Source organism: Setaria italica, unplaced genomic scaffold (assembly GCF_000263155.2).
Source record: "Setaria italica strain Yugu1 unplaced genomic scaffold, Setaria_italica_v2.0 scaffold_10, whole genome shotgun sequence".
Classification (NCBI taxonomy): Eukaryota; Viridiplantae; Streptophyta; class Magnoliopsida; order Poales; family Poaceae; genus Setaria; species Setaria italica.
Genome location: NW_014576734.1, coordinates 135,485 through 151,354, shown reverse-complemented (window position 1 = coordinate 151,354; position 15,870 = coordinate 135,485).

Sequence of the window (15,870 nt, the reverse complement as noted above, 5' to 3'; positions counted from 1 at the left end):
GCCCCCACCCACATCTAATAGGAGAATTCTAATAAATACACGATTTCTACCCACCCCGCTCCGCCCCACCAGTGCGGGTTACCCATGGCGCATGCCACAGCACCACTGCGTGCATAGATTCACTACAAATACATTAAAAAAATACGTTACATCACAAGCACAAGTAGTTAGCATGAGGAACCAACCATTTTTATACAGCTTCCCTTCCAATTCCCAACTTTAACACTATGAAAAAGAAGATTCCCCATCACATCAAACTTGTGGTACATGCATGGACTACTAAATGTAGACGAAATCAAAAACTAATTGCACAGTTTTGTTGTACTTTACGAGACGAATCTTTTAAGCCTAATTAGTCAATATTTGGATAATAATTCACAAATACAAACGAAACGCTACAGTTGCGCATTTATGGCAAAATACAATTTTGCCACTCCCAAATTGGGAACTAAACAAGGCCATAGTCCGCCTACCGTACACTGAATAACTAAATTAAACATCATGATTAAAAGGCACATTTTTCCTCAGGTTCTCAATATCTTCAAGAATAACTAGATCAACGTTACATACTGCAATTCATAAATATTCTCGTGAGATCGGAAGGCACGGTCTGTCAGCCATACATGGTCCCTTCCAGGTCAGTTTCCTTGGAAGATAAATAAAGAGACATTGATGAGGACACCACGAGTACATCTACACCAGCAGCACCTCAGGCGCCTCCAATTGCTCCTCCACCTCAGGCGCCTACAGTTGCTCATCCAGTTGGGCCAATCACTCGAGCCCGTGCGAGAGAATTAAACTTCATCATGCTATTAAGGAACGAAGGCCTATCGGAATAAGAAGATGGCCCAACAGGGCAGCCCAGGTGAGGCGCCTAGGGTTGGGCGCGCGTGACCCCTTCGGACTCCAGGGGCTGCGCCCCCTTTATTTAGTCCGAGTCCTTTTTGTTTACGACTTGAGTTTTGTTTTACATCTAGCTTTAGCTACTCTTGAACACGCGCAAATACGCGTTGTCCTTGTGTGATTCAGAACTCCACCTTCGAGTGATATTTAGATTGCTCGCCTCTTTTTCTTGTTCGTTCTTCGATTGCGGACAGGAATCGATCTTCGTGATCAGGCTGATCTCGCACCGGCGAGGTTGGTATCCATCGGGAGTTGGTTCAGCGATTGCATTGGCGCTTCGGGTTCGCTCGTCGTAGTCGGATCGTGAGGGTCTACTTCCACCAAGTCGAATTTATCTCCACTCACCGAAAGATCGGGCACTCCGACTCTATCAGACATAGATCATACACCAGTCAAGAATAGAAGCTCGAAAGGCACGGTCTGTCAACCATAAATATTCTCTCTAATGATAAGTGAGATTGGAAGGCACGGTCTGTCAGCCATACATGGTCCTCAGAAGAACAAAAGCTCAATCCATCCTGACAAAAAGCTGTAGTCAAGAACCACATCAATCAACCAGGCAAGAACAGAAGCTGCAGGGCCACAGTGAGCCATACGTTGAAGCACATTTGAACATCTCAGAACTCCCTAACTCCTCTCCTGAACTATCATCATGTCAGGTGGAGACATCAGTGAGCTTGCACTAAGAGCGGTTTATACTATAGAATAGAAAACATATTTCCATATGCAACCTCCAAAAAGTCTTAATAGTTTAAGCAGATTTCCATGAGAAAAAGCTCAAGAATAAGGATTAATTGTATTCAATGAAGGACACCAACCTCCAAAAGTTACTAATAGAGACAAAAGCAAAAATAACGAGAGAAGTTGCAGTGTTCAATTGTAAACTGACACTAAATAATAGGCAAAATAAACAAGAGCACCTTTCTTCCCAGGCCATTCCAGATTGGATGCACTTCTATACAGGAGCAACAACGACGGATCCACCGTTGCGGTAGGAGGAGGACGTGCGGGAGCGGCAATGCCGAGGGCGGCAGGCGGCAGCGCTGCCGCCTTACGCCCTTTCTTGCGGGAGCAGAGCAACCCGGCATGAAAACTCACTCGCGTGTGGTCAACTATGACCGACTCCAACCCGCCCAAGCAGTATACTAAACCCGCCCCAAGCCACCAGTCTCAAAACCCCTTTTCCACCCATCCATACAAACCCCACCTCAGGACTCGACCCGAAAACCCCATTTCCACCCGCCCCATTAGCAGGCCTACGCTCAGATCATAACCTAGTGAATGCAATTTAACATCAAAGAATCTATAATTACAGCTACAATGGGACAAAATGCTCATGGCTCGTTAGTTTGCTCGGCTCATGACGGGCTCGGCTCGGCTCATTGCATTTTCTTAACGAGCTGAGCTAGCGATTTTACTCGTTAACTTAAACGAGCCAACTTGAGGCGGCTCGCCAGCTGCTCGCGAGCCGGACGGGCTGAGGACAAGGAACATTCCATTAGCCCAACATCTTAACGGCCCTGAAACGGACCGAAAATCCCAAAACTGAGAATTCAAGCCTACGCACCTTGGTGATAGTCCCAGGAAGGCTATCGCGTGCGAATTCCTATCTCAGATAGTACAAATCCATACAACACAGAAACAGAGAGAGAAATAGAGTACAATTTTATTAAGGATAACATGAGTAAGAGTACATCGTAGCGGCACATGCCGGTACAAGTCCAACAGGACTGAATCATGAAATGAAAAATATCTACGTAGCGGTAAAGGAAGCTAAGGTGAACTCCAACTCCAACAGGCGACTTGAGCGTAGTACGGTCCCTAGTCTTCCCAGTCGTCGTTGTCGAAGTCGTAGTCGGGCTCCTCACCTGAAAAGCCAGCATCTACCCGAGAAGCGGGTAGGCCATGTCAACTCCCAAAAGCAGTAAAGCCAAGGAAACGGGGGAAATTTACTATATGCATGGATGAACCTATGTATGGCTATGGTAGTTTATGCATGTAGCAGCAACAATAAATCAAGGAAGCAAAGCACATATCTCGAGGTCAACACCTCATCAAGGAAGTCAACACAAAACACTGGGCCCTTCACCCAAGGGTCCAGTCCCAAACACTCCAGGTGATGTGAGAGCTCCCTTCCCTCACATCTCAACAGCAAACGCCAGCCTATCTCTAAAAAGAGGGAAGGTAGAAGCACAAGAAAAGTCTAGTTAAGAGTAGCGGTAGTCAACAACACTGTCCATACCTGTGGACACGGACTATAGCTATAGTTTGAAATACTCTGCAGAGGTTGTACATCTGTACCTGCCTCGATGGAGCCTGAACGGTAGCTAGTCGTCCAAACCCCACCTAACGGCCGGAGGCCTAGTAATTGGATAACTCTTGCCCGTTTCCTCGAGTCTGAAACTATCTTCGTTTCCTCGAGTCTGAAACTATCTTCGTCTGTAGGGCACGCCATCACCAGAGAAGACCTCAAAGCTGTGAAACCTAGCCACAGCCTCGAACTCCTTACACGACCTCCTGTCCGCCTACAGGAAGAGTGCTATCCACTACCGGTCTCGGACCGAACCCCACCCATACGTGAGCGACAGATATGTACGTAAATAGATGTTGTGACTGGTGGTAAATTGACTCGGTCCTTAATCGGCTGAGAGCGAGCACTCTCCTCAACAAGAACGTGCCCAAGCACCAACAAACTCCTCAGTAACAAGCAAGGTACCCACCATAGGTACGGGTATGGAGAGAGTCCAGAAAGCTCTCCCTTGGCATGGCACTCCTCAGTACCTACCCTGGCTTGCTCCCGCCAAGTATACATCAAGGAATAACTCACGCAAAACTCATGCGAGAGTAGTCAAGGAATCCCATCAAGCAAAACCATGGCATATGCCCATCCATACCTCAAAAGTATTTATATGGATAAAATAATAGTTTACTAGCTAGGGGTCTGTAGCTACTCCTCAAAGGTAGGTAAAACAAGGAAACAGGGTAAAACAATTATCAAGGCATGGCTAAAATATTGGCTATGCAATCCATTATCAAACAAGCATTATAAGTAAAGCACTAGCAACTAAGCATGCATAGGCTCTATATGTTTGGGAGTGACATGACACCTTGTCCGAAGTCGTTCGCGTCCTCCTTAGGGAAGTCGGGGTTGTGAAGGTTGTCCTGGTCGAAGCTCGAGTCTAACAGAGCGAGATACGACGAAACGTAAATTAAACGGCATAACATCTAGGCAAAAACTCCAGGAAATCCAAATTTAGAAGATCCAAATAACCTCAAACTAGCTACAAACAACACGGGCTTGATTTTACGAATTTAATGCAACTAGTTTCATATTTTTCTGAGCTAAGGTGAATTAGTTATGATTTTTTGAAGATTAAAGGATTTATTAATCATTTATTTAACTCCGAAAAACATTTATTATATAAGGGTGGCACGTGGCGGCCTAGGAGGGGGCCTAGCTACAGCGCAAAGCGAGCAGCGTTGCAGCGTAGCGTGCGGCGAAGCAAGGGCATGGCACGAGCTACGATGACGAGCATTGGCAACATCTACCCGTCTAGGCCACGGTCTACCCTAGCTACTCCAAGCTACTAGCAGGAAAGAAAAGGGCAGGGCTCGGCTCGGCTTACGGGGCTATCTCGTCGGAGAAGAAGAGGATGGCGGCGTGCTCCGACGGCAACGGCGGCTTCACGGCTTCTCCGGCGGCAACGGCTTCGGGCGACGGCTTCTCTTCCTCGCAGATGATGCCTTCTCTTCCAGCCTCCTTCCTTCTTCTCCCGTCTCCCCTTCTCATCCTCCCGACCTTCCTTCCCTTCTCCCGGACTCCTTCTTTCTCCTTTCGAACTCCTCCTTCCTCTAATGCGACCCTCCTCTCTACCCTCTAGAACATAAAATGGGTGACCCTCCTCTCTACTCTTGGCTTTAGTCCAAACTGATCTTGTATTATATCAGTTATTCTTACGGTCCAATCCACTTGCTGCTGATGTTGTTGCTGCTGATGTGCAATCGGCTGAGGAATCGGCATGTGCTGTTGAACTTGTGGCACCGCGATTAGGTGATAGACTAAAGCATGTTGTAGGTCTTGCGGCTGGATTGTCGGCTGAGGGGCCGACGGTTGCTGTCATGTGGGATCAACATGACGTAGTGCATCCGCCACCTCATCGTATAATACTATTGGCGCCGCAGCTCTGATGGGATTTGGAGCACTTGCCCCCCTGCCAATTTCGGGGGTAGTCTGCTGGTATTGCAGGGCTGTCGGCCGAGAGGCCGATGGAAACGATGACTGCACCAGAGATTTTCCATAACTAGTGGACGGATCCAGGTCGGCAGGTATTCCCGCCGTTCCCCACTGCGCCGAGGTTGCAAACGGCGATTGCACGAGGGAAGCCGGTGCAGGGTAAAACAACGCTTGTGATTGGTAGGGCGCTGCACTGTTATAACCTAGGGATATTCTGGTGTTGTACCCTCCACTCTACATCTGCATTGGCTGAGGAGCCAATTGGGACATGTTAGGCGCTGCCGAGAAGCCTCTGACTGGTGCGGTAATGGGAGGGGCGTAAGCTGGTCCCTGATACCCCTGAGCCGTGCCGTTGACCATGGAGCTGATGACGGCATTGTAGACTGTGTGGGTCATCACCTTGGACTGATCGATCATAGCCTAATACACAGACTGCTGGATCATCTTAGACATCTTCCCTAAGTCTTTGGTGATGGTGATTTGGCAAGGAGTTGGGAGAGCGGTCTTTCTAACGGCCTCCCTGCTTCTGGTACGACTGAAGGTTTGCAGGCATGCCTTCTTGTAATCTTCCATAGCCTTTGCCAACTCCTCCCTCTAGTTGTCTTTGAGATCTGCTTCAGTCACTTCAATGACGTTGTCTTCTGAGATCTCAGCAGCTTTCGACATGTTGGATCTTGCTTTTGTCCCTCTGGGCGTGCCAAAAGTGTGTTGACGCTAAAAATAAGACGATAACTCTCGGCGTCGGACACAGGACCCGGGAGAATTTGCTTAGCTCCTGTTCGGGTTATCGCCCTGGTGCGGTTCACGAGGCGTGCCAGTCAATCTGACATGTTGATTGACAAGGAAAGAAAAGTATTAAATTCCAGGGTTTCAATCGGCTGAAGTTCTGATCTATTTCAGAGGACATATCAGTGAATCGACCGAATTAATGTAAAGATAACTGGCTATGAAATAGCTGATGATCGCGTAGCAATTGTAAAAGAAAGTACTGGAGTAACCCAAACAATGCTACAGAAATAACACTTGGAACATATCTAATCGACTATATGATGATAAATAAAAGAGAATGATGATAAAGCCGACAACTCGTATCTCAAGCTGGATAACTAGTGATAAAAACTAAAAAAACAAGTAAAACCTATAATTCTAGTAGATATCGATAACTGGTGATTAAATCTAAACGAAACAACAACGATGCGCCCAAAGTTAAAGCTTAGATATTATTCGATACGCGGAACTTACAAATTGGTCGGAGGTCGTGTTGATGCAGCCCTGCCAACTCGCACGAACTCGTGAAAAGAAAGAGGATTTGGCGAAGTCGCCGACTTGAAAGTAAAATAGGTAGAAAAAGTAGATCTGTATTGATATTTTTTGTATTGTTTTACAAGCCTTACGAGGCACCTATTTATACCCTGTTACAACTAATTTCCTAACCAACTAGGATTTATCTCTAATTTAAAGATAACAAATATTTACACATGAACACAACCCGCATCGGAGTCAGTTACTATTTTCCTACGGGTCAATCTTCATCTTCGGCTAATCACCATCCTGGCCCACTTTAGGCCTACATCGGCCAAGCTATTCTGGCTCCCAATCGGCTAGTCTTCATTGACTCCCTCAGCTAATCGGCCGAAACACTGTAGCTCTATCGGCCGATTCCCCAACTATAGCTTCTTGCTTGGCGCATTGGCCACTTTCTCCTCTTTGACGCCAACCTTAACACGTGTCAAAATCTGGCGTCAACAACTTCCTCCCACAGAGAGCTTCAAACTGTGAAATTTGGAGACTGAACTGGTAATTGTTGTTATAGGAAAACTCTGCAAAGGACAAACTGCTCTCCCAATCAGACCCATACGTAAGCACACAAACTCTCAACATGTCTTCCAAAATTTTGTTCACCCCTCAATCTGCCCATCTGTCTGCGGGTGGAATGTTGTGCTGTAATCCAAGGTAGTTCCTATTGCTTTGCCATGTAGAACTTGGCCACAAACTGTTGACCTCTATCGGACACGATGCTCTTAGGTGCCCCATGCAACCTCAAAATGTTATCCACAAATAGCTCGGCAAGCTTCTCAACCCTGAAGATGGTCTTTACCGGGATGAAGTGGGCTACCTTGGTGAATCTATCGACAATCACCCAAATAGAGTCATTCCCTTTCTGAGTTCTGGGCAATCCCACAATAAAGTCCATGGAGATGTTCTCCCACTTTTACATTAGTATCTCAAGCGGCTTAAGCATACCCGTCGCTCTCTAGTGCTTAGCCTTCACCCTCTTACAAATATCACAACAGGTAACATGGTTTGCAATATCCACTTTCATATCTTTCCACCAAAACCTCTCTTTCAAATCTTGGTACATCTTTGTGCATCCTGGGTGAATAGAGTACCTCAAATCATTAGCTTCCTTCAGAACAGCCTCACGAATTGCTTGTTCCTTGGGCACACAGATCCTATCCTTCATCCAAACAGTGCCTTTGTCATCCATCCTATAGTTAGTTGCCTTGCCTTTCATCATTAGCTCCTGGAGTAACTCAATCTGTAAACACTACTCCTGTGCCTTCCTGATCCGATCTTCCAGGTCATAAGCCACTTGCATCTCACAAAGCTGTCCCTGCTCAACTATCTCCAGCTTAAGCTTTTTCAACTCCTCACACAGATCAAGCTGCTCCTCCTTCACCATAAGGTTGTTGCAGTAGGCTTTCCTGCTTAGAGCGTCGGCCACAACGTTGGCTTTCCCGGGGTGGTAGTGAATCTCCAACTCATAGTCCTTGATGAGTTCTAGCCATCTCCTTTGCCTCATGTTCAACTTAGATTGGGTGAAGAAGTACTTGAAGCTCTTGTGATCGGTGTAGACTTCACACTTGTTGCTGATCAAATAATGCCTTCAAATCTTGAGGGCATGCACAACAGCTACCAACTCCAAGTCATGTGTCAGGTAGTTCTCCTCATGCTTCTTCAGCTGCCTCGAAGCATAGGCCACAACTTTCCCTTCCTGCATCAGTACACAACCCAGTCCTTGCTTGGAAGCATCACAGTACACCACAAAGTCCTTCTTGATATCGGGCAAGGTCAACACTGGAGTAGTGGTAAGCTTCAACTTAAGCTCCTGAAAACTCCTCTTGCAAGACTCAGAGCACTCAAACTTCATGTTGTTCTTCAACAGTTTAGTCATTGGCTTAGCTATCTTGGAGAAGTTCTCAATAAACCTACTGTAGTATCCTGCCAAACCGAGAAAGCTCCAGATCTCTGTCACGTTGCATGTTGTCCCCACTCTGTAACTGCTTCAATCTTTGCTGGATCAATGGCCACACCTTTTGCTGACAACATGTGACCTAGGAAAGCAACTTCCTCCATCCATAACTCACACTTGCTGAACTTGGCATAAAGTTGATGCTGCCATAGCCTCTTGAGCACGATCCGAAGGTGCTCCTCGTGTTCCTCAGATGTCTCTGAGTAGATCAGAATATCATTAATGAACACTACCACAAACTTATCCAGTTCCTCCATAAAGACCTTGTTCATCATGTTCATGAAGTAAGCAGGTGCGTTGGTCAAGCTGAAAGAGACCATGGTGAACTCGTACAACCCGTATCGAGTCGTGAAAGCTGTCTTTGAAATGTCGCTATCCCGAATCTTCATCTGGTGGTATCCTGATCTCAAATCAATCCTAGAGAAGTACTTTGCCTTTCTGAGCCCATCAAGTAGATCGTCGATTCGAGGCAGTGGATACTTGTTCTTGATTGTCATGGAGTTAAGAGTCCTATAGTCCACACACATCCTCATTGTCCCATCCTTCTTCTTCACAAACAGAATGGGCGAACCCCATGGTGAAGCGCTTGGTTGAATGAACCCTTGCTCGAGCAACTTCTTCAGCTGCTTCTTCAACTCATGAAGCTCCTCTGCCGACATCCTGTATGGTCGTTGTGCTACTAGTCCTGCGCCGAGTATCAGATCAATCACAAACTCCACATCCCGATCTGGTGGTAGTTCTGTCAGCTCTTCAAGAAACACATCGGGAAACTTGCACACTATGGGTACCTCCTCAAGTGCCTTAGAGTCCAAACTGCATAGCATCGGAGTTGGCTCGGGGTACAATGGTTCAAACTATACTTGAACTCCACTCGGATGCTCCAACCTAATGAAGCAGGGGTTGCATGAGACCAGTCCCTTGTGCTTAGCCATCCAATCCATCCCTAGGATCACATCGATGCCTGAAGACTCCAACACCATCAAGTCTGCTAAGAACCACTGCTTCTCGATCATGAACGGTACTGCCTTGCACTCTAGGATTCTCCTGACCTCTCCTAGGGGAGAACTTGTGATAATAGCCTTTGGTCGAGGCATAGTGGGAAGAGATCGTTCTTTCACAAACTTGGTAGAAACATAGGAAAACTTAGCACCAGTATCAAACAAAACTGTAGCTTTAACTGAATCAACCAAAAACTCAGTGGGTGCAACATCTGGAGCTGTTGCGGCATCCTCAGCTGTCAAGTGGTTTAGGCAGCTTCGAGTAGGTGGTGGAGCTGACCTTGCCAGGTTCCTCTGTGGCTGTCCTCCTGGGGTAGGTGTCTTGACTGTCATCTGGTACTGACCTGTGTGGACTTGTCCTCATGTCTGAGCCTTCTGTGGACATTCGTACGACTTGTGACCGGGCTGACGGCAGGTGTAGTAGATGATCCCCTTGGTGCCCTCTGGTGCTATAGTCTGCTGGGGTCTTGGTTTCCACAAACCTGAACCTCCACCTCCTGCACTGGGGTTCCTGTATTGCTGCTGCTGCTGGGCGGGTAGCTGCGCTGCCTCTGTTGCTGATGGAACTGTGGTGGTCCTGTCCTTGGCCTCTAAGATGGCCCTGAGCGTACAAACTAGTCCTGATACTTTCTCTTGAAGTCACGGGACTCTTCATACTCCAGCCATGACTTCTCAACCCTAAGTACCTTCCCCACTAGAGCGTGCAGGTTCTGGCAGTCGTGCATGGCTAGGTGCATCTCCATGCCGCGGTGCAGACCCTTGCGGAACCAATACATTTTCTTCTTCTCAGTGTTGGTGTCATCTGGTGCATACCTCATCAATTCGTGGAACTTTTTTGCATATTCCTGCACCTTCATGCTGGCCATCTTTAAGTTTCTGAACTCATTGGCTTTCTTGTCCATGACTGCCTCCAGGATGTGGTGGTCACGAAAAGCTGTTGCGAACTTGTTCCACGTGAGTGAGACAGGTTAGCGTAAGAGTCACAGTAACTGTCCCACCATGCACGTGCTGTCCTAATCAGCTGGTGTGCGCCAAGAGCCACGCACTCCTCTTCAGTGCAGTCTGTTAGGTCCAGTTTCTTCTTGATCTTCCTCAATCAGTCGTCGACATCTAGTGGGTTGTTAGAATTGTCGAATGTGGGTGGACGAAGCTTGGCGAACCCCTCAACCTTCCTCTGCAAAGTCTCAACTGGCGGGTTCCTACACTGTCCTCCCTACTGGTTGATCTTTAGCAAAGCATCAGCTATAGTCTGCATTGGCTGTGTCTAGACAGCCATCACCTCTGCAAGGTTGGCTGGTGGCGGTGCCTGCTGGTCCTCCTTACCCTCCTGCTGAGCCTCTCCCTCAGCACCAGCTGCATCTCCTGGTGCCTTCACCTCCGAGCCTCGGCCACCACATCCTCCACGGCGACCTCCATGGAGTGCACCTCGTGGAGCGCGACCACCTCGAAGACCACGACCTTTGTCGGGGTTCGGCCAATCCTCGTTGGCCGCCTCTTCGAAATGGTGCAGCAACCGTCCTGTTCTCCTTAGTTCTGACATCTATTCCAAATTTGATCGTAATCAGTGGTTAATCTCAAGATGTCAGGTAGGGGGTTAGGTAATTTTTAAAAGAAGTTATAAAGGTAAAAACACTCATACAATGCATACAGACATTAAGAAGCATAAGAACCATAACATCCATGAACTCCATATCACTCATGCAACAACACCATACAAAAGAGGTGTATCTCGAGGTCTACAACAAAAACCTTCAAGATTACACGAGGATCGCATCATCATACTACTACGACAAACATCATGGTGGTGGACACTAAACTAAAACCTCATGAAAAGACCTCATGGTAAGACTAACTCATCTAGTGTCAGAGCTGAAGCGACTCCTCAGTCAGAGAGTGGGAAATCCTTGTCATCCATGTCTCCATCGCCGGGGTGGTACTCAGGTGTGGGACCCCTCCACAGGCTCAACGACTCGTTGTCGAAGTAGGTAGATAACTCCAACGGGTCACCACTGTAGAGCTGAGTGAGTGTAGAGAGAGCCCGGGTCATCTCGTTTGTTGCGACCCTAGCTTGTGGGTACAACTCCTCCATGTGCAGCCGAGACACTGGTAGTGCGAAAGTCTCCTCTCGGAGCCTCTTCCTAAACTCGACGGGGATCCACATGCTCATCTCCTCGAGCTCTATCCTCCTGCGGTCCGAGCGCTTCCAAGCTGCCTGCAGCCTCTCAACCATGCCCCTGTCGCGGTAGCAGTGGGAGCCAAGGTGGACGATGTTGTAGTAGTTGCGGTGGAGGCAGTGGTGGAGCTGGTTGATGACATCATCTTTGGAAGCTAGAGCAGTGTCCGAGGTCTCCATCATCACCTCCTCCTTGAGCTTGATGTTCTTCTCGTCGATCAGCTTTTTCCTGGTGTGAATCGCCTCCTCCATGCGAGCAACCCTCGTCTCCAGCATGGCGATCTTCCGAGCATCCCTGTCATCGTGCGGGTCCGGCGCGACGTAGATCTTGTCATGGAGACAGCGGTTCATCTGATCTAGCCACTCCAAGCAACAAGAAAGCCCCTCGATCTATCCTTCGAGCATGGCGTTGTGTCCGATGCAGTGGTCCCAGCCCCTGCGTACAACCTCCATCTCACGCTCGTACTGGCACAACGTGAGGTCCTGGGTGTGAATGCAGTGGGCAGCCACCCTAAGCCTCTAGCCTCTCGTCAGACTCCTCGTACATGTTGTGGTGGTACTCCTGAGCGTCCCTCTCGATGTCTCCAGGACCGCAGCACACGCAAGGCAGACAGCGGTAGGGGGTGTGCACCAGTTGGTCCCGGAGCTGTGCATGGACCTCACGTACGGCTCTCCTTGCAGCAGTCCTGTGGGCCTCTGAGACAGAGAGCTCGAAAGTGAACACCACCACCTTCTCCAGCTCGAGCACACGGGGGTCAGCAAGCACTATCAGCCGCACCTTCGTAGGCACGGAATCCCCGCTCCCACTCTTGCGGCCCTTGTAGAGGACGCGGGAAGTGCGGACTCTGGCTCACTCCAAACACTCGTTGAGGAGAGTGCAGAAGCCTCCATAGCGTAGTTCGTCTCCCTCAAACATATGCCACTCCTCCATTGCCATCTGCAAGATGTTGTTAACGGTGGTTAGTAAGTCAGCATAAAACAAGGTAGTAATAGTAACAATTCAAGGAGTTGTATAACAATCAAGGGGTATATACTCAAACAAGGATGATTTTAGGCTTCCTACACTATCGTCCACTGCTAAAGCTCATCCTACGTTCAAGTATGGCTCTAATACTAGCTGAAACAGATTGGAATTCCCAAAACTGAGAATTCAAGCCTACGCACCTTAGTGACAGTCCCAGGAAGGCTATTGCGTGCAAATCCTTGTCTCAGATAGTACAAATCCATACAACACAAACAGAGAGAGAAATAGAGTATGATTTTATTAACGATAACATGAGTACGAGTACATCACAGCGGCACATGCTGGTACAAGTCCAATGGGACTGAATCATGAAATGAAAAACATCTACGCAGCGGTAAAGGAAGCTAAGGTGAACTCCAACTCCAACAGGCGACTTGAGTGTGGCATAGTCCCTAGTCTTCCCAGCCATCGTTGTTGACGTCATAGTCGGGCTCCTCACCTGAAAAGCCAGCGGCTACTCAAGAAGCGGGTAGGCCATGTCAACTCCCAAAAGCAGCAAAGCTTAGGAAACGGGGGAAATTTACTATATGCATGGATGTACCTATGTATGGCTGTGGTAGTTTATGCATGCAGCAGCAACAACAAATCAAGGAAGCAAAGCACATATCCCAATTCCTCATCAAGGAAGTCGGCACAAAACACTAGGCCCTTCACCCAAGGGTCCAGTCCCAAACACTCCAGGCGATGTGAGAGATCTCTCTCCTGACATCTCAATGGCAAACGCCGACCTATCTCCAAAAAGAAGGAAGGTAAAAGCACAAGGAATGTCTAGTCAAGAGGAGCGGTAGTCAACAGTATTGTCCATACCTATGGACACGGACTATAGCTATAGCATTAAACACTCTGCAGAGGTTGTACATCTATATCTGCCCGGATGGAGCCTAAATGGTAGCTAGTTGTCCAAACCCCACCTAACGGTCGGTGACCTAGTAAGTGGATACCTCTCACCCATTTCCTCGAGTCTGGAACTGTCTTCATCTACAGGGCACGCCGTCACCAGAGAAGATCTCGAAGCTGTGAAACCTAGACACACCGGGCTGGAGTCCTATCAAAGTAGGCCATAGCCTCGAACTCCTTACAAGAACCTCCTGTCCGCTTACGGGAAGAGCGCTATCCACTACAAGTCTCGGACCAAACCCCGCCCATACGTGAGCGAACGGTATGTTCATAAATAGATGCTGTGACTGGTGGTAAACTAACTTGGTCCTCAATCGGCTGAGAGTGAGCACACTCCTCAACAAGAACGTGCCGAAGCACCAACGAACTCCTCAGTAACAAGCAAGGTACCCGTCATAGGTACGGGGTATGGAGAGAGTCCAGAAAGCTCTCCCTCGGCATGGCACTCCTCAGTACCTACCCTGGCTCGCTCCCGCCAAGCATCATAAGTGAAGCGATACTAAGCATGCATAGGTTCTATATGTTTGGGAGTGACATGACACCTTGTTTGAAGTCGTTCGCATCCTTCTTAGTGAAGTTAAGGTCGTGCAGGTCATCCTGGTCAAAGCTCGAGTCTGGTAGAGCGAGATACGATGAAACGTAAATTAAACGACATTACATCTAGGCAAAAACTCTAAGAAAGCCAAATTTAGAAGATCCAAATAACTCCAAACTAGCTATAAATAGCATAGGCTCGATTTTATGAATTTAACGCAACTGGTTTCATATTTTTCTGAGCTAAGCTGAATTAGTTATGAATTTTTGAAGATTAAAGGATTTATTAATCATTTATTTAATTTTGAAAAACATTTATTATTTAAGGGTGGCACGTGACGGCCTGGGAGTGGTCCACGTGGTATGCTGACATCAGCATGATGTCAGCGTTGACTGGGTCAACGGTCAACGGTGGGCCCCACTGATGGGCCCACATGCCACGTGGCTGTCGGCGGCAGCGGCAAGCGCTAGTGCGCAGCGAGCAAGGCGCGGTGCGGAGCAACAGTGGGGCAGCGCATAGGGTGGCAAGGCATTGGCGGCCAAGGTATGGGCACGGCGCGGCAGGGATGGCGTAGGCGCAGCAGCAGCAAAGGTGCAGCGCGAAGCGAGCAGCGGCGTGGCGCAGCGTGCGGCGAAGCAAGGGAAAGGCGCAAGCAGCTGCGACAACGAGCATCGGCGACGTCTACCCGTCTAGGCCAGAGTCTACCGTAGCTACTCCAAGCTACTGGCAGGAAAGAAAAGGGCAGGGCTCGGCTCGACTTACAAGGCTATCTCGTCGGTGAGAAAGTCGATGGCGGAACTTGGAATGAGCGGAGCTTGAAGCTTGGGATTGCCGAGAGGAGCGCCCCAGGGTTTAATTTTATAGTGCGTGGACGACGGTGGAGGGGCAAAACCTCCGGCGGCCGTCGATCTTAGGTTTTCACGCCCGGGGGTCTTTCCTGCGCATCCAACGGCGTCGTACCAGGTGAGTTGGTGCCGCGGCGAGGGCAAAGGTGACTTTGGGCCCGGCGGAAGGCCTTGGAAGCCTTCCACACCATCCCTCCCACCGGTAGTGCGCTTGCACGCGCGGCGCACGTGCCTTCTGGGCGGGGAAGAAGCACAGTGCGTAGGCGCGCCGCTGGGCCGACACAGGCTGGACGGGAGCTGGGTCGAAGTGGTGCTGGGCTAAAGCGAGGCAGGAGCTAGCTGCTGGCGGGCCGTTGCAAAGCGGAGCGAAGCTGGGCCGCGGAGCGCTGCTGGGCCACGAAGCGGCGTGTTTTGGCACCGCGCAGGTGCAGGCTGGATCGGCTGGTTGGGCTGGCCAGGTAAGGGGATGTTTGGTTTTTGTTTTATTTTTAGGTTTGTATTTGTATTTGATTTGAATTTGAGTTTGAATTTGAATTCGAACATCACTCAAGCATAAAATCCAAATAAAAATCCAAAAACTCCAAATCATGTCACACATGTTCGGAAAAGGAATTTTAGGAAAGGAATAACTATTGATTTTTTAAATTTGCACACATTCATACATAAAGGTTTCAAATTTTTGAAATTTTACAAGCATTCAAATATTTCAAGTTTTTGGAATATTACAGACCTTGCCCAATTTACATCCCACCCCAACCCTAGCTTATCTCCTTGACCCATCCACCCCTTTCCCATGATGCGCATAGCCACATAGGCTGCGGCGTGCGGCTATGGCACGCAGGGCCAGCCCTGGGCCCCAAAATCACAGGGGCATAGTAACGATAACATAATTCTTAGGGCAAGGGCAATGCTTATGTTCCAAATAGCATTAAGGTGGGGGCCCAGAAAAAGGTAGTCTTTGTTACTACCCCGCCCATAATGGTTCATAGTAAAAGCAGACATTAAGGT